This window comes from Coregonus clupeaformis, chromosome 21 (assembly GCF_020615455.1).
Source record: "Coregonus clupeaformis isolate EN_2021a chromosome 21, ASM2061545v1, whole genome shotgun sequence".
NCBI lineage: Eukaryota > Metazoa > Chordata > Actinopteri > Salmoniformes > Salmonidae > Coregonus > Coregonus clupeaformis.
Window position 1 is genome coordinate 11136795 of NC_059212.1, and position 23947 is coordinate 11160741.

Consider the following 23947-nt stretch of genomic DNA (forward strand, 5'->3'; position numbering starts at 1 on the left):
GGACGGTGCACCATGCTGCCTTGTTGACAAAATGACAGAGCGGCGCAGATTACTGTTCGATTTGAGAAGGGCGCGCCTCCTTCCCCACTTTCGCCCGATGATGTGACGGGCCTATGCCCGGTGCCCTCCTGCTCAGCATAATCGAATCCGCCCAGTGACATGAGAAAGATGCGTGCTGGCACCTGAAAATGACTTTTTTTCCTAATCATGGATAATTACAAAAAATACTCTGATCATAATTGCCCATATCCGTTACGATTCTCGTTTTGTCCGATTACTCGGCACAACCCCTACACTCTTAGAAGAAGAAAAACATTTTTGGTTCCAGGTAGAACTCTTTATTTTTGGCTTCCACGTATATCCCTCTGTGTAAAGGGTTCTACCTGGAACCAAAAAGGGTTATTCAAAGGGTTCTCCTATGGGGACAGCTGAAGAACCCTTTAAAGTTTTTTGTAAGAGTGTACCAGACACATCACCTGCTTTGCCCGTCTCCTGAACCTGGTGCTGGAGGTTTTTCCAGAGGTGTTTGAGGAGGTGAACAGGCTGTGTGCTCTGGTGAAGGTGTTCTGTCAGGCACCCCAGTGTTGTCTGGAGCTGAGAGCATTCATGCTGGAAAATGGCCAGGTGCTGTGCAGACCAGGTGGGGCTCCTCCTGGATATGTGCTGTGGAGTATCTGGCAGAGTCCATGGATGTGCTCACCGACTTCACTAACACCTTACCAGAAACAGCGAAGTGTATCCAGGACCTTTGTAAGCTGCTGAAGGAGCACAAGGCCCAGCTGAAGGCCCAAGCAGTGTTCATTGTGGAGCATTGTGTGGACATAGTGGCTATCCTGACAAACTGGAGGAGACCTCTGTGCCAACAGCCCACAACATCGCCAGGAAGCTGGAGGACCTGCAGATGAAGTTTGAGTATGGCAGAACAGCTGGGTCTGACGACTGGCACCCTCATACAACTGAGCTGCTGGGGAAGCTTCCAGAGAAAGACAGGCTCTCCTGCACTGAGTTGTTCCAGTCTGTCATGGCAGCATGCTCAATCAAGCTGCAGACTGTGCTGGAGAAGCACCCCTGCCTTCACCTGTTCAAGTCACTAACAGTTCTAGATCCAGCACAGGTGGTAGGGGCAAGACAGGACATTAAGGACTATGTCCATGCCATCCCTGCTTTGAGTAAGATGTCTGCAGAGGAGTGGCACAGATACATGGGCATCGACAAGGCAGACGCTATGGAAGTGAGTGCAGTGGACTGGTGGGCAGCGAGGCAGGACATCCTAGGATGCCAGGCTTAACTCACATTGCGGCGATACATCTGTGCCTCCCCACTACCTCAGTGGATGTAGAGACTTTTCTCACATTATCAAATGCCACTTAGTCGGCGTAGAAGGAGCCTCACAGATAATTTATTTTAAATGTTGTTGATTGCAAGGTACAATAGCATTGCGCACTAAAAAGCATGTCAGTCACACACACCACACCCACCAACTCTCCCGCTCTTTCTGTGTTTTGGTTTGAAGCAATTTTATAATACACTGAACAAAAATATAAACGCAACATGTAAAGTGTTGGTCCCATGTTCCATGAGCTGAAATAAAATATCCCAGAAATGTTCCAAACGCACAAAATGCTTATTGCTCTAAAATGTTGTGCACAAATTTGTTTACATCCCTGTTAGTGAGCATATCTCCTTTGCCAAGATAATCCATCCACCTGACAGGTGTGGCATATCAAGCAGCTAATTAAACAGCATGGTCATTACACAGCACCTTGTGCTGGGGACAATAAAAGGCCACTCTAAAATGTGCAGTTTTGTCACAAAACACAATGCCACAGATGTCTCAAGTTTTGAGGGAGTGTGCAATTGGTATACTGACTGCAGGAATGTCCACCAGAGAATTTAATGTTAATTTGTTTACCATAAGCCGCCTCCAACATAGTTTTAGAGGATTTGGCAGTACATCCAACCGGCCTCACAACCGCAGACTACGTGTAACCACGCCAGCCCAGGACCTCCAGATACGGCGTCTTCACCTGTGGGATAGTCTGAGACCAGCCACCCGGACAGCTGATAAAACTGTGGGTTTGCATAATCCGAAGAATTTCTGCACAAACTGTCAGAAACGGTCTCAGGGAAGCTCATCTGCGTGCTCGTCGTCCTCACCAGGGTCTTGACCTGACTGCAGTTCGGCGTCGTAACCAACATCAGTGGGCAAATGCTCACCTTCAATGGCACTGGCACGCTGGAGAACTGTGCTCTTCACGGATTAATCCCAGTTTCAACTGTACCGGGAAGATGGCAGACAGTGTGTATGGCGTCGTGTGGGCGAGCGGTTTGCTTATATCAAAGTTGTGAACAGAGTGCCCCATAAGCTAAGGACAACGAACACAACTGTATTTTATTGATGACGATTTGAATGCACAGAGATACTGTGACGAGATCCTAAGGCCCATTGTTGTGCCATTCATCCGCTGCCATCACCTCATGTTTCAGCATGATAATGCATGGCCCCATGTTGCAAGAATCTGTACACAATTCCTGGAAGCTGAAAATGTCCCAGTTCTTCCATGGCCTGCATACTCACCAGATCGACGTGTACGACAGCGTTTTCCAGTTCCTGCCAATATCCAGCAACTTCGCACAGCCATTGAAGAGCAGTGGGACAACATTCCACAGGCCACAATCAACAACTCTATGCGAAGGAGATGTGTCGCGCTGCATGAGGCAAATGGTGGTCACACCAGACACTGACTGGTTTTCTGATCCACGCCCCTACCTTTTTTTTAAGGTACAGTATGTGGTGCGCTGCCTGTCAAGCAGCTGCTAGCTTATAAATCAGGCAAAAAAAGCTCAGAGTTAGGTACAAATAACTATAAGATTCAGAGCACATGAAAAGTCTTATTTACCACCTAAGACAACTTTACATCCAGAAGGCCAAAGTCAACCCAGCCACGTCAGTAACAGAACAGCTGTTGACAAAGATGACACCAGGCAACAAAAATGTGCATTTTGTTCAGAAAAGTCAGACTTGGAAGTGTCCAGAATCATTCAGTTTTGATCCAAGTAAATGTTCTGTTTCTTTCCCCACAACAAACTATGACTTGTTGACGTCTGTAACAGAACAGCTGTTGATTGAAGATGACGCCTTACCAGGCAACAAAACTTCGCACTTTGTTCAGAAAAGTCAGGCTTGGAAGTGTCCAGAATCATCCAGTTTTTATTTAAGTAATTGTTCTGGTGGTCTTTTCACAAAAATGTTGACGTTAATGCCATAGTTGTACATTTTGCAGTGAAAATGACTAGAAATACCGTGCTTCAACTGTCACCATGATATTGGCTACACTACCTATCTTTTATGTTCAGAATCAGCCGGCAAGCCATTTCCAACATAGTGGTCGAAACATGCCAAGCACCGTACAAAGTGCTAAAAGGTACCTGTCAGTGCCGCGTGCCGAGGCATAGAGGCAGAGCATCGCAAATAAATACAAGGAGCTTTTCCAATTTTCTCACTGTGAAGGATCTTTAGATGGCAAACATTAATATCCAACCACCCAAGCACAGTGGGTCCCATTACCACAACTACAAGAGCAACCACTCAAATGTGCTAATGGCTCTCAACAAATGTACCCTCAGCCAGGCACTACAAGACTGATCCTAAACATCCCTCATCCATCTGCCCGCCCATCACGGAGCAGCTGGAAGAACAGAAGCAGCAACAGGGTAAGAGACAGCAGTAGAAGCAACAATGGTAGGAAGAACAGAAGCAGCAACAGGGTAAGAGACAGCAGTAGAAGCAACAATGGTAGGAAGAACAGAAGCAGCAACAGGGTAAGAGACAGCAGTAGAAGCAACAATGGTAGGAAGAACAGAAGCAGCAGGGCAAGGGGCACAGCAGCAGAGGCAGAGTTCAGGAAGAACAAGAACTGTAGAGAGGTCAGTATTTGTCAACTGACAGTCTTCAGAACTGCATATAAAATTGCAGGTTCAAGACCATAAACAGACCTTCCTATCGATGTTGACCTTCAAGTCATGAATGGAATAAATATGGGACGGACTTTGCACAGGACTTTGACAAATCCTGCACTAATATTTGCCACCACATTGCTGATGTAATGAGGAAGAAAGTTGCAACTAATATTCTTATGAGTGATGCAAAGTTGTCGATTCTGGTGGTCTGTGCTGACAATATATGTTAGAGCAAACCTTACTGATGCTGACGAACCTGTAACATTCGTTTTGGATTTGATGGATCTTTCTGAAACCAACAGTCATTGCATGTGGCATGTGAATAACCACCCATCATATACTAAAACAATGTCTTGTTTGTTTAGCCTCAGATGGAACTTCAGTAATGCATGGCAGTAAATCAATGTCGCAGCCAGTCTCCACAGTAGATAGTCAAGTCAGCGCGTACCCAGGGTAGTTGTCGCTTTAAGCTACCCTGGGTCGTTGTAGATTAAAGCCAATCATTGCAGAGCATTATTTTCAGCGTCAAACCAATCAGAGTGCAGAATTTTTATGCCACTCAACATAGATACACAGGGTGAGACGTGTCTTAACGTGACCATGCCCCCAAGTAGGGTACAGCTGTAGGGTACTCCTGTTACTCCCATGTAATTAGCCTAACTTTGGCGTCATCCTAAGCGAACAACTGAAACTTTTTTGTAATTTCAATAAATGTTTTCAGCAGCCTCACGTGTTGTTATTAACATACTTGGCTGTCACAACAATAAATTATTTGCATGATACTTATTCTGCCAGTCAAATGTGTTACCCGACCTGCTAACACTGACAGTAAAACTAGTAAAGCTGTCGCATTATACTTACATCAATGTTTGTTTACCCCTAGCTTTTTCGCTGGTTAGCTGGCTGGCTAGTCTTAGATATGTCACGTAACTACTTCCAGTCTTTGCCTGCCCTTGAACGGTCTAGGTATGTTGAAAAGTTGATTCTTGTTGGCTTGCCTATTTGTCCTTTCAGCTTGCTGGAGACCAGCTGGGGAGACAACCCTACCAAATGGCCAAAAGTAGCCTATGGCGATATCTACACCTACTTGGTGGAATCTCCAGGTTTGCATAAATATCCAAAGAATATTATAGCTGTTATTTAGACAGATACAGCTTACTAGTCCTTCCTACAAGCTTTGTGCAATACACATAGCTAGTTAAGATACAAACAAGTGTTAGCGACTTGATGCTGATAAAATGCTTCGAAACACAGAAATGTATCGAGTAACTGGAGCCCACAGCTTTCCATCATCATCGCGGCGTAGTAGTCTAAAACCATGAGGTTCAACTAACCTGGTCCTTAGGCAGTTGATTAAACTTAATTTGGTGGTCTTTTCTACTATTGTTCAAACAAAACGGTACGCAACAGCTTCTCTGCATCTTAAAAGCAGCTTTAGTTAGCTAGTTGAAGAAAGTTTGTTGGAATCTTCTCTTTGGCTGAGAATCGTGACGTATATTCCATGTTCATGCTAACATTTTTACATTTAGAATGAAAATGTTTTTAGGTATGATGTAGTTTGTTGATTACTACAACATGGAAGTATGTTAAAAATGACCAACCAAGCATATCCAAAATGTTTAATGAATGATATAAAAAAGAATACAGCCGTTGTCAGGTTATGAGTAAAGTAGACAATTAACGGGAGTAACCTACAGCTGTACCTATTCGGGGGTGTGGTCTTGTTAAGCCATACCTCGCTGTGTATATCTATGAACATAGACACCTCTGAGAACATAAACCCTGAGGAGCAGGAGATGATCCAGCTGGCAGAAGATGCAGAAATTGACTACTTAAAGATGCCCTATGCAGAAATTTGAATAGTTTTCCCAATTTCAGTTTATGTGACAAAACAAGCAAGTATAGTGTAGAGAATCATTATTGTACCACCTAAACCGCTGTGAAATATATTTTCCATAACCCAAAATATTGTATTTTCAGCTGTTTGAACCTGGTGTACCAAACCGAAAGTAAAAGACTCAAAAACGAAACTTAAGAACAGGAAGCATAGAAATAACGCACATAGAACAAATCTACCACTTTTTAGACTTTCAATGAGAATGACAGATCTATAACTCACTTTTCTATGTGAATTTGATCTGTCGCCCAACAAGTTACATATTGCAGCTTTAAAAGAAGAATCCACCCAAAACCACTAATTCCTTTAATTTACAGTGTTAAATAACAATATTTTTTTGTGAACAAATGTTTCATTTTGTCGTTATAAGGTTGGTAGCAACTGAAAATCGTTGTGGAAATCTGTTGCAGTTTATGTCGACTACAAAACCCGCAATGCAATCAATGCTCTCTTCAAACGTAGCTACACAATAATACCAAAGTCACTATCAGCATGTGCTAGTTAGCTGTAAAATCGCCTAAACAAACTGCACTATCAATTTAGGAGCCTACAATCTCACCATGTTCAGATCGAGTCTGACATTCACAATGGCCATGCAATAGCACCATGCAATAGCACCCTGGACTGATGAGGAAGACAAATAGGAGAAATGTTAAGTTACACATTTCTCGAGGTAAGAATATCGCAAAAATATGATCAATGGCTCATTCGAGAGAAGACAACCTCCCACGTTATGACATCAGCCAGTATTGAAATCTGACATGTATGATAGACGTTTTCGCGATCTAAAAGTCAGATTCCTATTAACTTCCAGTGTAGTGAGAGCGGCTTTATCACAATGCTAAGTCATACCGGAACAGCAATAGCTCAGATACACATGAAAACATTAAATGACCCCAGGAATCGATAGAACATCGCACAGAGATGCACAAAAACGATATAACATTCAAAATTGGTGAATCTTTCCTTTAAGATGGCCCATAACATTATATCCAAGGAGGATGAGATGCAGGAGTGGTCAAGCATGGACGAGAGCTCCTACAAAGGCTGTTAACATTTTACATTTACATTTTGGTCATTTAGCAGACGCTCTTAACCAGAGCGACTTACAGGAGCAATTAGGGTTAAGTGCCTTGCTCAAGGGCACATTTACGTCATTTAGCAGACGCTCTTATCCAGAGCGACTCACAAATTGGTGCATTTGCCCTATAGCCAGTGGGATAACCACTTTACAAGTGTTAACGTATTGTATAGAGCAGCATTCCTTGGTCCCCCCAGCACAGAGAAGCAAGTTGGTGATGAACAAGGGGTGTAAAGAAATGTACTAGACAGGAGGACCTGGGGCTTTACGACCAAGGCTGAGGACTGTTACTACCTACTTTTGGATCGGCCTTCCTCTTTTCTCGCCGCCTTCAGGATGCTAAACTACAATACCACCACATAGCCAACCTGATGGGCGGCCCTTATTCTGTATCGGCAAACCCTATTCTCACATACTTTAATGTATTTGTTTACCATGCCTTTATGAAAAGTCACCTGAAATATCTGTTTTGGTAGTTCTGTCAACTTTTGAGTGCATTGGACTTGATTTCTCACAATTTGCTAAACCAACTGAGAAAATTATAACATAAACGTGTATTTGACCTCCCCAAAAAAAGTTTCCTGGAGTCTTGATCTGGCAGTGCATAAACCATCGTCCAGAGCAGTGGTTCCCAAAGTGGGGTCTCGACCACCGGGGGGCGCGAGAAGGTTGTTGTAAAAATTAATTTTTCAACATATTTTAATAGGCTACACATACAGTTTGTATTATATTTATACCTTTGCTATAAACTGTTGTAATGGAACGCAAGAGTGCATTCTAAATAATTGTGGAACCCCTGATGATTCCGATCTGAAAAGTTGTTGGGTCTGCTACCCTTCCCACCAAGAAAGCAAAATGTATCCGACCAACTTCGGTTCTTACTGTTGTTTGTTGGTTGTGGTCCGACACGAATGCCTTTTTCAAAGATTAAAATTCAAATGTCCTAAAAACGAGGAAAGGCGACGAGTTTGGCCCACTGTAGTCCGAAGGGAGGCTTGGTAGACCAGAATTCATAGCAGGATCTGCAGCACTCACTTAATTTCAGGTAGATTCACCATTACACAATTCATTTGAAATCTACCTAGTTTGTAAAACGAAGGTCAATGTTATTAGCAAACTCTGAAATACGACAAAGATATTACAGTTATCTGGCTTGCTAGTTAACGTTACCTAGCTATTACTAGCGGGGTCCACCCTATGTTCCCTTAGGCCGATGTTCCCAATAGGTGATATTTTATTTTTGTTATAATTTGGTTGGGACAGATTGTCTGAGTGCTGTCCTGAGGCTTTGTTGGCAAGACTTTATTAGTGAATTGAGCCCACCAGTTGACTGAGAGGCCTCTCTGCCTTCATCATACTCCAGACCGGTAGGTGGCTGTAATGCACCAAATGTTGGCAAAGCCATCAACAGAGGAAGACCAAAAAGTTGCATGTTGGGAACATGGGCGACACCGGGGCTGCTAACGTCGTTAGGAACGAGGAATGAGAGGACGGGGAAACGAGTCGTTCTTGCGGCAAATGACATCGGTCGTGTTTAGAACATTTTCTGGTGTAGATGCGTCCAAGCTACCAGGGTAAAGACTCCGTCGGTCAGTGTGAATAAGTCAAGTGAATAGTCAATACACCAACCCATGTTCACTGCTGCTGCTGGGCAGAGGATAGAGCGAGTCCAATTGAATTCCTAGCACCATAGCTAGTTAGTTTGCAAACGAAGGTGTCATTGCATGGACGGCCACGACCAATAAATTAGAGTGTTATGCCATGATTAACTAACTAACTTTTAAGTGAAATGGTCAATAGAGATTGTCAAGGTTTTCATTGACGGGCTGTCTGTCACTCCTATGTTTGACAGCTAACACTGCTGCTAACGTTAACTCGTCACCAGATTAGATAGTTAGCTAGCTAACTAGTTAATTTAGGTAGCTAGCTAACGTTAGCTAACAAGCATCCCTTCAAGTCCCCTAGAAGGCAAGGCCTTTATTGGTCTACCAAGCGAAATATCCCTTTGATAAAACTTCGTTAATAGCTATCTAGCTACTACTGAGCTTTGTGGTAAATGATTGAGAGTGTCACTGTCAGATTAACTGTTATTGTTTCCTGCTAGATAAAACACCACCACCCATCTGGATATCCCTCTTCTGCGTTGACATCCAACATGTAAGTATGTTCATCAATGAGTGATTGCCATTGTATCAATAGTCAGCTACTCTAGCTAGATACCTTGTTTATCCAGTACTTTTTATATGAAGCCATTCGATGGTAACGTAGCTAGCTGTAGCCGACCTAACTAATGGCCTCTGACAGCACGAGGTTGCTGAAAATGCCCCTGGCCCTAGTGAGTGTGTGTAGTGATTAATAAATAATAATAATATGCCATTTAGCAGACGCTTTTATCCAAAGCGACTTACAGTCATGCGTGCATAAACAATTTTGTTGTGTTTGGGTGGTCCCGGGGATCGAACCCACTACCTTGGCGTTACAAGCGCCGTGCTCTACCAGCTGAGCTACAGAGGACCAATAGTGGAATCGGTAGTTCGCCTTCAAAATAAAAGTCCCCCATTTGAAATCAATGCAAACAGATACAAATAGTGAAAACATGCCACAGTTGTACTAGTTAATGCTAAACAAGGTTGGAATTAGGCTTGGGCGGTATACCGGTGTATTTGGAAAAAGCCACGGGATGATTTTTTCGATACCGTCAATACTGTTGTAACTATGTTTTTAAATAAATTGGAATATTATTATTACAGATGTGTAGGTCCTGGGGCTGGTGTGGTTACATGTGGTCAGCGGTTGTGAGGCTGGTTGGACGTACTGCCAAATTCACTAAAACGACGTTGGAGGTGGCTTATGGTAGAGAAATTAACATTCAATTATCTGGCAACAGCTCTGGTGGACATTCCTGCAGTCAGTATGCCAATTGCACGCTCCCTCAAAACTTGAGACATCTTTGGCATTGTGTTGTGACAAAACTGCACATTTTAGAGCTGGCCTCTTTTATTTCATCTCATATTTGAGAAACATGGGACCAACACTTTACATGTTGCGTTTTATATTTTTGTTCAGTATATGAAGCTTACGGTAGTCCCCAGTCACTTGTCACGTGATGTTTGTTTACAAGCACACAGCGACGAGACACCAGAGCCTTGTGAGTCACACTGTTGTGCAGCATGCGCCAGGTGATCTAATTACAGTATGTAATTCACAACTAAATGCTTGCCAGCTAGATATCTTATAACTATTATCTAGGTAAGTTGTTAGCTTCTTCCAAAATCAAGCATTCGCTTGGTAACAGCAGATAATTCCCTCCTGCATCAAGAGCCTTGCTGGATAATATTTGTTTTATGGGTGCAGCAAACTGTGAGTAGCATTTTTGAGTTACTTGTATAGTTTAGGTCAGCAACTGTACAAAATGTTCGTAATGTGCTCGTTGGCATTTAGTTAGCATTCTCTATGGGATTTTACATGTACTTGTTAGCATTGCTAACCTTCTGACTACAGAGTATCAGTGGTGTTTGAAACGGTGCCCCTTGTGTTCAGTGCCGGTATTACCGACTATCCCAGGATTGGCACAAGGCCATTATGACAATCTGTATTCCGCCCTAGCCTAGTTGGAATGTTATGTAAATCCAACAAATTACAATTATTAGTTAATTTGCCCCCCAAAAAGTAAACATCTGTTGAAATCGCACTGTGGATGTATTTTAATTCAGAATTGCGTTGGGAACATTCTTATATGCACTGTACAGCCTGACCTATGGATTGTGCACCCTTGAAATGGGGTATCAGCCTACTCCGTGACACCCACAGAACACAACTATGTTGAGTTTAGACAAATATTAGCGTCTTAGCTCTTATTGCAGGACTTTGACTGTGGGAAATCACCATCCCAGTCAGTCTATTGTGTGTATTGGACATTAATATTGCACTGTACAGCCTGACCTATGAATTGTGCACCCAACATTCCAACTTTGTTTAGCATTATATAGTCCAATTTTGGCATGTTTTCACTTTTCATCCGTTTGCATCAGTTTCAATGGGGGACTTTGAGTTTTAAGGCGAACCGTTGATTCCACTGTTGTTGCTCGCGCTAATGTTGGTCACAACACACTGGTGGCCCTAGTACTAGCCACTGTTTGGCAATGGAATATTTCCCTGCTAGTAGTGCTACATAACATTTCCACTGATATTAGCTACGTGCTAATTTGCAACTAGCTACCGGTACTTCAGATTTGCAGATTGCTTATTTAGATAGCTAGCTATGCCAGTTCAGCTTGACAGTAAGTTAGCCGTAGCAAGCTATACATAGTTGGCTAGCTTGCAAAAACATGACTAGCTAGATATTAGCTAAGATGGCACTTTATTCATTATTCACTGTGCCAATATTTCCATTTTTATCTGTAACTCTACATTGTTGGAAAAGGACCCGTAAGTAAGCATTTCACTGTAAATCTACTCCTGTTATCTACAAAGCATGTGACAAAAATAAAATGTATTTGACCTGCTTTATCCGATCCTATGCATTTGCAGACATTATGCTTGACATTTTCTTATGCTTGCAATTCTGGATAGAGTGTTTGTCATCAGGATAGGCTAGCTAGGTACTTTTACCAAGCTAACTAACTAATAATGGCATTAGTGGTTTGTTGAGGAGGACAATTGTGAAAGGTTGAGTTGGAACATTTCCATATGCTGAAGGAGAAATTGGTTACCTGTTCAAATTTACTTGACATTTGAGAATTATTTTCTGGATAAAAATGGGGTTTAGGTGGTGGGTGTGGCAGGGGCGTTTCAATGGTGCAGTTGCCAACTGAACATTTTCAGGTCCCTCCTGTTGGCCACAGTGACCAAAAAATGGGGTCTTTTAAACTAATTTCCTGCAATTCTACATATTTTGCCATGGCTTATGCTATCTGAGTGACTCAAACATTACAAAAATACTCCTGAATGCATAATTTTTGGAATTTTAGATTCTCCCTGACTGTCTAACTTTTATTTTGGTGATTGTTAGTTCTCATGATCTTATAAAAAAATTTATAGGTACATTATATTTTCTACATACTTTATATCTGGTTTTAGTCATTTTAAGTTTACACTGAAAAGTTTTTCCATCCCAAAATGAATAACAAAAATATTTCTTTTATTTTTACTGTTTGGACATAGGCTGCCCGAAAACACTTAGGGGGTCCGCCCAATACTTTTCTATACAGAAAAAAACCTGCATTTGGAGAGGTTGGTTATGTTTTGACTGACTCAGTAGGTGTACTCAACTACTGCATTTTGGTTGCATTGAACCACAATTGAATTGTGGTTGAAACTACAGGTGAAACAAAACTCTAGATCACCTATACTCCACACACAGACGTAAAGCTCTCCATCGCCCTCCATTTGGCAAATCTGACCATAATAATAATATAATATGCCATTTAGCAGACGCTTTTATCCAAAGCGACTTAGTCATGCGTGCATAAATCTTTTGTGTATGGGTGGTCCCGGGGATCGAACCCACTACCTTGGCGTTACAAGCGCCGTGCTCTACCAGCTGAGCTACAGAGGACCATAACTCTGTCCTGTTTCCTGCTTACAAGCAAAAACTCAAACAGGAAGTACCAGTGATCAATACGGAAGTGGTCTGATGAAGCGGATGCTAAGCTACAGGACTGTTTCGCTAGCACAGACTGGAATATGTCCCGGGATTCATTCAATGGCATTGAGGAGTTTACCAAATCAGTCACCGGCTTCATTAATAAGTGCATCAACAACGTCACCCCCACAGTGACCATACGTACATAACCCAACCAGAAGCCATGGATTACAGGCAACATCCGCAGTGAGCTAAAGGCTAGAGCTGCCGCTTTCAAGGAGCGGGACACAAATCCGGACGCTTATAAGAAATCCCGTCACACCCTCCGACGAACCATCAAACAGGAAAAGCGTCAATACAGGGCTAAGATCAAATCCTATTACACCAGCTCTGACACTCGTCGGATGTGCCAGTGCGTGCAAACTATCACGGATTACAAAGGAAAACCCAGCCGTGAGCTGCCCAGTGACGCGAGCCTACCAGACGAGCTAAATGCCTTCTATGCTTGCTTCGAGGTACATTGAACCATGCATGAGAGCACCAGCTGTTCCGGACGACTGTGTGATCACGCTCACCGTAGCTGATGTGAGTAAGACCTTTAAACAGGTTAACATTCACAAGGCCGCAGGGCCAGATGGATTGCCAGGACGTGCACTCGGAGCATGCGCTGACCAGCTGGCATGTGTCTTCATTGACATTTTCAACCTCTCTCTGACCCAGTCTGTAATACCTAGCAGACCACCAAAGTCCCTGTGCCAAGAACGCCAAGGTAACCTGTCTAAATGACTATCGCTCCATAGCACTCGCATCTGTAGCCATGAAATGCTTTGAAAGGCTGGTCATGGCTCACATCAACACCATCATCCCAGACACCCTGGACCCACTCCAATTCGCATACTGCCCAAACAGATCCACAGATGACACAATTTCATGCACTTCCCACTGCTCTTTCTCACCTGGACAAAAGGAACACCTACGTGAGAATGCTGTTCATTGACTACAGCTCAGCCTTCAACACCATAGTGCCCTCCAAGCTCATCACTAAGCTAAGGTCCCAGGGACTGAACACCTCCCTCTGCAACTGGATCCTGGACTTCCTGACGGGCCGCACCCAGGTGGTGAGGGTAGGCAACAACTCATCCGCCATGCTGACCCTCAACACAAGGGCCCCTCGGGTGCATGCTTACTCCCTGTTCACCCTCGACTCTGTCCGTGCTCAACTTTACACCATCGTCAGTGGTAGGCCTGATTACCGACAACAATGAGACAGCCTATAGGAATGAGACCAGAGACCTGGCATTGTGGTGTAACAACCTTGCCCTCAATGTCAGCAAGACAAAAGAGCTGATTGTGGACTACAGGAAACGGAGGGCCGAGCACGCCCCCATTCACATTGACGGGGCTGTAGTGGAGCGGGTCGAGAGCTTCAAGTTTCTTGGTGTCCACATTACTAAGGATCTTTCATGGTCCAAACACACCAACGCAGACGTGAAAAGGGCACGACAACGCCTCTTCCCCCTCAGGAGGCTGAAAAGATTTGGCATGGGCCCTCAGATCCTCAAAGTTTTACAGCTGTACCATTTGAGAGCATCTTGACTGGCTGCATCACCGCTTGGTATGGCAACTGGTTGGCATCCGACCGCAAGGCTCTACAGAGGGTAGTGCGTACGGCCCAGTACATCACTGGGGCTGACTTCCCTGCCATCCAGGACCTCTATACCAGGCAGTGTCAGAGGAAGGCCCTAACAATTGTCAGACTCCAGCCACCCAAGTCATAGACTGTTCTCTCTGCTACCACACGGCAAGCAGTACTGAAGCGCCAAGTATGGGACCAAAAGGTTCCTGAAAAGCTTCTACCCCCAAGCCATAAGCCTTGGTTTCTCAAATGACTGCCTCGCCTGGTTCACCAACTACTTCTCAGATAGAGTTCAATGTGTCAAATCGGAGGGCCTGTTGTCTGGACCTATGGCAGTCTCTATGGGGGTGCCACAGGGTTCAATTCTTGGGCCGACTCTTTTCTCTGTGTATATCAATGACGTCGCTCTTGCTGCTGGTGACTCTCAGATCCACCTCTACGCAGACGACACCATTTTGTATACATCTGGCCCTTCATTGGACACTGTGTTAACAAACCTCCAAACGAGCTTCAATTCCATACAACACTCCTTCAGTAGCCTCCAACTGCTCTTAAACACTAGTAAAACTAAATGCATGCTCTTCAACCGAACGCTGCTTGCACCCGCCCACCCGACTAGAATCACTACTCGACGGGTCTGACCTAGAGTATGTGGACAACTACAAATATCTAGGTGTCTGGTTAGACTGTAAACTCTCCTTCCAGACTCACATTAAGAATCTCCAATCCAAAGTTAAATCTAGAATCGGTTTCCTATTTCGCAACAAAGCCTCCTTCACTCATGCTGCCAAACATGCCCTCGTAAAACTGACTATCCTACCGATCCTTGACTTCGGCGATGTCATTTACAAAATAGCCTCCAACACTCTACTCAGCAAATTGGATGTAGTCTATCACAGTGCCATCAGTTTTTTCTCCAAAGCCCCATATAATACCCACCACTGTGACCTGTACGCTCTTGTTGGCTGGTCCTCACTACATATTCGTCGCCAAACCCACTGGCTCCAGGCCATCTATAAATCACTGCTAGGCAAATCCCCTCCTTATCTTAGCTCATTGGTCACCATAGCAACACCCACCCGTAGTCTGCGCTCCAGCGGGTATATCTCACTGGTCATCCCCAAAGCCAACACCTCCTTTGGCCGCAATTCCTTCCAGTTCTCTGCTGCCAATGACTGGAACAAATTGCAAAAATCTCTGAAGCTGGAGACACTTATCTCCCTCACTAACTTTAAGCATCAGTTGTCAGAGCACCTTACCGATCACTGCACCTGTACACAGCCCATCTGAAATTAGCCCGCCCAACTACCTCATCCCTATATTGCTCATTTGTACCCCAGTATCTCTATTTGCACATCATCTCTTGCACATCTATCATTCCAGTGTTAATACTAATTGTAATTATTTTGCACTATAGCCTATTTTATTGCCTTACCTCCATAACTTGCTAAATTTGCACACTGTATATTATATGTATTTCTGTTGTATTTTTGACTTTGTTTTGTTTTACCCCATATGTAACTCTGTGTTTGTTTTTTATCGCACTGCTATGCTTTATCTTGGCCAGGTCGCAGTTGTAAATGAGAACTTGTTTACCTGGTTAAATAAAGGTGAAATAAAAAATAAAATAAATAAAATAAGACTGCTGAACACTTAATCAAATGGCTACCCAGACTATGTGCATAGAGCACTGACTCTGCACACTCACTGGACTCTACCCACACATACTACACTGACACTCCAGCACACAAAACACACACCTGCATATTGACGCCACACTGACACATAGACACTCTTTCAAACTCTTCACATACGCTGCTGCTACTATTTATTATCTATTCTGATTGCCTAGTCACTTTTACCCCTACCGACATGTACATATTACCTCAACTACCTCATACCCCTGCACATTGAGCATGGTTACATGCACACAATAATACGATTCTTGTGGCTAGTTTTACATGCTTAGCAAAAATAATGATTTCCCTAGTAATCCTGTTTACATGGACACATCTGAAATTGGGCTACTGATGGGACTTTTGATAAATGCAGAAAATCGGCAATCAAAATAAACCTTCTACCACAGTGACCTTTTTTTCCCCCAGAACCTTTTTGATTTTGGACATATTTCTAAGGTGCATACTTTTAAAGTTTTTCCGAACTCACTTCACTTGCTGGCACATGCGCAGATCAAATACACTGCTGGAACGCCAATTAAGCTGTTTAAATGTCCCAATAATTCTACAAATTTCTCAGAAAACCAGGTGTTTTTAATTACGTAATTATTTCCATACTCTGCCTACTGCCATAATCAGTTTAATATCGAATTATTAGTGTTCATGTAAATATTCTCAGTTATTCTGAACCGGTACTCCTTGTATATAGCCTTGTTATTGTTATTTTATTGTTACTGTTTCCTTTTTTTATTTTAGCTAATTTTTCTTACTTTTTAACTCTGCATTTCTGGGAAAGGGCTCATCAGCATTTCACAGTAAGGTCTACACCTGTTGTATTTGGCGCATGTGACAAATAACATTTGATTTTGTTTTGATACTCTAGTCCTAGCTAGTTATAAACTAAAGAGACTGCTCTGTCAACGTGTTTAGTAACACTGTATTTGGAAACAACATACGGTTTGGATTAGGCTACCTCCAGTAATATTAAAGTAGTCCTTGCCTTGTCTATTATAAAGCTGACATATAAAGCTGACCGTTTTTTTTGTTGACCAGTAAGGTGCACACAAAGGACATTTGTGTACGTTTCTTGATTGTAACTAGCGCAATAATGGACAGAAGGAGGCTAAAATCTACTCCTTCTAGTCCAAGGATCTTACATGTTCTGTTTTAAAGGCGAATTGTCTCTGGCAGCCAAAACAGCAGATTCTCAATTGTGGTACGGTTCTAGAAACATAAAGCCCTTTAATTTCATATCACATCAAAATAATTTCACAAATGCAAAATATACACTTGCAATATACACAGAGTATACAAAACATTAAGAACACCTGCTCTTTCCATGACAAAGACTGACCAGGTGAATCCAGGTGAAAGCTATGCTCGCTTATTGAGTATGTTTACATGCACACTAATAATTCGATATTAAACTGATTGTGGCAGAAGGCAAAGTATGGCATTAGTCACGTAAACACCTTACTCTGCTAATCTTAATCGCCTTAAGGTCATAATCGAAGTAAGCATACTCCGATTAAAACACCAGGTTTTCTGAGCAATCTTTCAAATTATTAGGACATGTAAACAGCTTAATCGGCGTTCCAGCTGTGTATTTGGTCTGTACTCATGTGCCAGCACCGGGTAGCGCAAGCTTCCCTCTTATAAGCGACTGAAGTGAGTTCGGGAAAACTGAAAGTATGCATCTTATACATTTTTCACATACAAACGTTATATGTCCGAACTCAGAATCAAATAGTCTTCGCAAAAATAATATTGTCACTATGGTAGAACGTTTATTTTGATTGCCGATTTTTCTGCATTTATCAAAAGGCCCATCAGTAGCATGATTTCAGATGTGTCCATGTAAACAGGATTGTTAGGTAAATCGTTATTCTGTCAAAGAATGTAAACAAACGATTATAATAACCTAACTATCCACAATAACCGCATTATTGTGTGCACGTAACCGTGCTCATTGATGCCAATTGTTAAATCCACTTCAATCAGTGTAGATGAAGGGGAGGAGACGGGTTAAAGAAGGAGTTTTAAGCCTTGATACAATTGAGACATGGATTGTGTATGTGTGCCATTCAGAGGGTGAATGGGCAAGACAAAATATTTAAGTGCCTTTGAACGGAGTATGGTAGGAGGTGCCAGGTGCACTGTTTTGTGTCAAGAACTGCAACGCTGCTGTGTTTTTCACACTCAACAGTTTTCTGTTTGCATCAAGAATGGTCCACCACCCAAAGGACATCCAGCCAACTTGACACAACCGTTTGAAGCACTGGAGTCAACATGGGCCAGCATCTGTCTTTCGTTTATACACAGGTGTTCAGAGATGCGGATAGCTAATTAGCACAGGTACGCCTCTGTCTTCCGTCTGTTATTCGTAAACAAGCACTGTAACATGGAAATATGGCTGGGTGGGAACCCTTACCCTAATAATGTGTAGTAATTTACATTTTTAGAAAATTATGTTTCTCACTGATATGTTCTTTATGTTTACAAAACCGTACCGCAAGCAATGCTTTTTAGCGTTCAGAACAAGCGTTCGGGGCTCTTAACAGAACTCCTCCGGCCAGAAGACACTTTCGTCAATAGGCGCTAAAGGTAGTTGGCGTCTAGTGTTGCACGATATACCGAAACATCTACTTTTTCACACACAAAAAAAACAGTTTAGTTTTTATGTTATGTTCTGTACTTCTGTCAAATGTGTCTTGTAGCTTTGGCAAGTATGAGTTTTCTATCCCAGTTCGCTTCTCTCCCTTTAGGCTTTACAGATGCTCCCCACCCCTTAGTTGCAACTCTTCTAGTTTAGTGTACCCTGCGCGCACAACCCATGTGGAATTCCGGGTTTCTGGAAGCGTTTGGAACTGCCGATCTGCGGCCAAGAACGCAGAGTTCATTGCAGCCTATACTGCCCTTCAGTCCCTTGACTTTTTGGCCCTGAAGGAGACATGGATCACCCCAGAGAACACTGCTACTCTCTCTTCATCTGACTACATTTTCTCTCATAGTCCAAGACCATCTGGTCGTCGCGGTGGTGGCACAAGGCTACTCATTTCTCCTAACTGGAGATTTTCTCTTTGCTTCCTCTTTCACCTGTCCATCTGCTCATTTTAATTCCATGCTGTCACTGTCACTTGTCCACTCAAGCTTATCATTGTTGTCATCTCGCCCCCCAGGTGCCCTTGGAGAGTTCCTCAATGAGCTTGACACCTTGATAAGATCATTTCCTGACGATGGCTCTTCATACTTGGCAACTTCAACCTCCCGACGTCTGCCTTCGATTAATTTATTTACAGCTCTCTTTCCCCTCCTTGCCTCTTTTGACCTCACCCTTTCCCAATCCCCTCCAACTCACAAGGCAGGCAATACACTTCACCTCATCTTTACTAGATGCTGTTGGCCTACTAATCTCACTGCATCTCCCCCTCAAGGTCTCTGATCAGTACTTTGTTTCCTTTTCTCTCTCCCTTTCCTCCAACCCGAGCCACTCGGCCCATACCCAGATGGTCATGCGCCGTCGCAATCTTCGCTCTCTCTCTCTCCCCCACTACTCTGTCCTCTTCTATCCTATCATCTCTTCCCACTGCTAAATCCTCCTCCCTCTGTCTCCTGATTCTGCCTCTTTGACCCTACTCTCCTCCCTTTCCGCATCCTATGACTCTCACTGTCCCCTTTCCTCCTGGCTTGCTCGTCCCTCCCCTACTGCTCCGTGGCTGAGTGACTCATTGCGATCTGATAGAACAGGACTGCAGGCAGCTGAGAAAAAATGGAGGAAAACTAAACTTCCGGAGGACCTATCATCCTTTCACTCCCTCCTCTCTACCTTCTCTTCCTCTGTATCTGCAGCTAAAGCCACATTCTATCACAATTTTTTTTTTTAAGATTCTGTCCCCTAACCCTAGGAAACTCTTTTCCACCTTCTCCTCCCTCCGTAATCTTCCACCCACTCCCTCCTCCCTCTCTGCGGACGACTTTGTCAACCACGTTGAAAAGAAGGTTGACGATATCTTCTCATTCACTCAGCCTATTGAGTCCACTGGTCCCACTCACACAGAACTACCCTACACCTTGAGCTCATTGTCCCCTCTCGTGAGGTCTGCCCGCTCGACCCCATCCCCTCCTCCCTTCTCCAGACCATCTCTGTAGACCTCCTTACTTCCCTCAACTCATCCCTGACCACTGGCTGCGTCCCCTCTGACTTCAAAATGGGCCGAGTCGCTCCCCTCCTCAAGAAGCCAACACTCAACTCATCTGACGTGAAAAAAAATTGACCTGTATCCCTTTATTTTCTTTCCAAAACACTTTGATCAACCCTCTCGTTATCTCTCTCAGAGATAAAGAAGGGATACAGGTCTCTGATCAGTACTTTGTTTCCTTTTCTCTCTCCCTTTCCTCCAACCCGGGCCACTCGGCCCATACCCAGATGGTCATGCGCCGTCGCAATCTTCGCTCTCTCTCTCTCCCCCACTACTCTGTCCTCTTCTATCCTATCATCTCTTCCCACTGCTAAATCCTCCTCCCTCTGTCTCCTGATTCTGCCTCTTTGACCCTACTCTCCTCCCTTTCCGCATCCTATGACTCACTGTCCCCTTTCCTCCTGGCTTGCTCGTCCCTCCCCTACTGCTCCGTGGCTGAGTGACTCATTGCGATCTGATAGAACAGGACTGCAGGCAGCTGAGAAAAAATGGAGGAAAACTAAACTTCCGGAGGACCTATCATCCTTTCACTCCCTCCTCTCTACCTTCTCTTCCTCTGTATCTGCAGCTAAAGCCACATTCTATCACAAAAAATGTAAAGCTTCTGCCCCCTAACCCTAGGAAACTCTTTTCCACCTTCTCCTCCCTCCGTAATCCTCCACCCACTCCCTCCTCCCTCTCTGCGGACGACTTTGTCAACCACGTTGAAAAGAAGGTTGACGATATCTTCTCATTCACTCAGCCTATTGAGTCCACTGGTCCCACTCACACAGAACTACCCTACACCTTGAGCTCATTGTCCCCTCTCGTGAGGTCTGCCTGCTCGACCCCATCCCCTCCTCCCTTCTCCAGACCATCTCTGTAGACCTCCTTACTTCCCTCAACTCATCCCTGACCACTGGCTGCGTCCCCTCTGACTTCAAAATGGGCCGAGTCGCTCCCCTCCTCAAGAAGCCAACACTCAACTCATCTGACGTGAAAAACATTGACCTGTATCCCTTCTTTCTTTTCTTTCCAAAACACTTGAGCGTGCTGTCTCTGATCAACCCTCTCGTTATCTCTCTCAGAACGATCCTAACTAGTCAGGCTTCAAAATGGGTCACTTAACCGTGACTGCTCTTCTCTGTGTCACGGAGGCTCTCCGCACAGCCAAAGCTGACTCTCTCTCCTCTATTCTCATCCTCCTAGATCTATCTGCTGCCTTCAACACAGTGAACCATCAGATCCTCCTCTCCACCCTCTCAGGGCTGGGCATCTCAGGCTCTGCACACTCTTGGATTGCATCCTACCTGGCAGGCTGCTCCTACCAGGTGACGTGGAGAGAATCTGTGTCTGCTCTACGTACTCTCACTACTGGTGTCCCCCAGGGCTCGGTTCTAGGCACTCTTCTCTCAATACACGAAGTCCTCATGGTCTCTCCTATAATTGCTATGTGGATGACACTCAACTACTTTTCTCCTTCCCGTCTTCTGACACCCAGGTGGGGACACAGATCTCTGTGTGCCTGGCAGATATCTCAGCTTGGATGTCGGCCCACCACCTCAAGCTCTCCTGCGTTGTCTTGGCTGTGTGCTTAGGGTTGTTGTCCTGTTGGAAGGGGAACCTTCGCCCCGGTCTGAGGTCCTGAGCGCTCTGGAGCAGGTTTTCATCAAGGATCTCTCTGTAGTTTGCTCCGTTCATCTTTGCCTCTACCCTGACTAGTCTCCCAGTCCCTGCCTCTAAAAAACATCCCCACAGCATGATGATGCCACCACCATGCTTCACCATAGGGATGGTGCCATGTTTCCTCCAGACGTGACACTTGGCATTCAGGCCAAAGAGTTCAATCTTGGTTTCATTAGACCAGAGAATCTTGTTTTTCATGGTCTGAGAGTCCTTTAGGTGCCTTTTGGCAAACGCCAAGTGAGCTGTTGTGCCTTTTTACTAAGGAGTGGCTTCCGTCTGGCCACGCTACCGTAAAGGCCTGCTTGGGGGAGTGCTGCAGAGATGGTTGTCCTTCTGGAAGGTTCTCCCACCTCCACAGAGGAACTCTGGAGGGCTGTCAGAGTGACCATCGGGTTCTTGGTCACATCCCTGACGAAGGCCATGCTCAGTTTGGCCGGGCAGCCAGCTCTAGGATGAGTGTTGGTGGTTCCAAACTTCTTCCATTTAAGAATGATGGAGGCCACTGTGTTCTTGTGGACCTTCAATGCTGCAGACATTTTTTGATACCCTTCCCAAGATCTGTGCCTCGACACAATCCTGTCTCTGAGCTCTACGGACAATTCCTTCAACCTCATGGCTTGATTTTTGCTCTGACATGCACGGTCAATTGTGGGACCTTTTATATAGACAGGTGTGTGTGCCTTTCCAAATCATGTCCAATCAATTGAATTTACCACAGGTGGACTCCAATCAAGTTGTAGAAACATCTCAAGAATGATCAATGGAAACAGGATGCACCTGAGCTCAATTTCGAGTCTCATAGCAAAGGGTCTGAATACTTATGTAAATAAGGTATTTCTGTTTTTATTTGTAAGAAATTACAAAAAATGCATAACCTGTTTTCGCTTTGTCATTATTTGTTATTGTGTGTAGATCCATTTTAGAATAAGGCTAACGTAACAAAATGTGGAAAAGGCAAGGTGTCTGAATACTTTCCGAATGCACGGTATATATTTTGTATTATATACATTTATATTTGTCACGATCGTTAGACGGAGTAGACCAATGCGCAGCGTTAGTTGCAAACATACTTAATGTTTATTATCATTAGTGATAATATAAACAACAAAACAACAAACGAAACGTGCAGTCCTACGGTTTAACACAACCAACAAGGAACAAACCAAACGGAAACAAGATCCCACAAACACTAAGGGAAAAACAGACTGTTTAAATATGGTTCCCAATCAGAGACAACCAGCAACAGCTGACACTCGTTGCCTCTGATTGGGAACCAATCTGGCCAACATAGAAATATAACACATAGAACTAGAACACATAGAATCTACACACCCTGGCTCAACATATAGAGTCCCCAGAGCCAGGGTGTGACAATATTGTTTTAAATATTTCTAAAAACCTGTTTTTGCTTTGTCGTTATTGGGTATTTTGTGTAGATTGATGAGGACAATTTTTTATTTAATCAATTTTAGAATAAGGCTGTAATGTAACAAAATGTGGAAAAAGTCAAAGGGTCTGAATACTTTCCGAATGCACTGTGTTTATAGCTTTGTAAGACTATAAATTACTAACCACCCAGCTTTGGACTAGTTTGGTCTATTTCCTTGCTTTTGAGAGGAGCAGGCTAGTAGATACCCATAGACTTCCAGAAATTGCGTTAAGTTAACGATATGCTACCTTCAACCTCCTTCAAACTGCACAAAGACATAAAAATGGTATCCATGAGTTGGTCTGACTCTGGTTAAGTAGGAAATTACCCAAAATACCAAAATATTCCTTTAAGTATCCCAATTTCACCCCTAATGTGTACATGTACTCTGTGACCCTCCAGGGATTCTCACACATTCTCAACTGGAGTGTGTTTTAATTAGCCTATTCTTTCTCTCTTCTCTCCTCTCGGTCTGTCCCTTCCGTCCTCTCTCCCTGTAGGTGTAGTGTGCCGTGCCCCAGCGGACTAGCCCATGTACTATGCTGCGGCTGCCCTCCGGCCCAGGCCTCCTGAGCTGCGGCAGCATCATCCCTCACTCCTCTGCCCGCGACACGCCCACCGCCCTGGTGTCCTCGCTCTTGCCCTCGCCGGCATGTACGCTACCCGCCTGTACAGCTCAGGAGGTGGGGGAGGAGGAGGGGGAAAGCCCGGGCGCCGGCCGGGCCTGGGGGGTGGAGGGGTGCTCATGCTGGAGAACCACCACCACCACATTGCTCATCCCCATCATCATCATCATCACCACCACCCTCTCCCCCCACCC

General features: G+C 44.1%; 1 long non-coding RNA gene across 1 annotated transcript; it reads left to right on the forward strand.

Moving 5' to 3' along the window:
* Nucleotides 1–8379: 8379 nt before the first annotated feature.
* On the forward strand, nucleotides 8380–23862 carry LOC121534915. The gene is made up of 3 exons (XR_005994695.2): nucleotides 8380–8512; nucleotides 9043–9095; nucleotides 23628–23862. It is a non-coding gene; the product is annotated as an uncharacterized LOC121534915 (long non-coding RNA).
* Nucleotides 23863–23947: the final 85 nt, after the last annotated feature.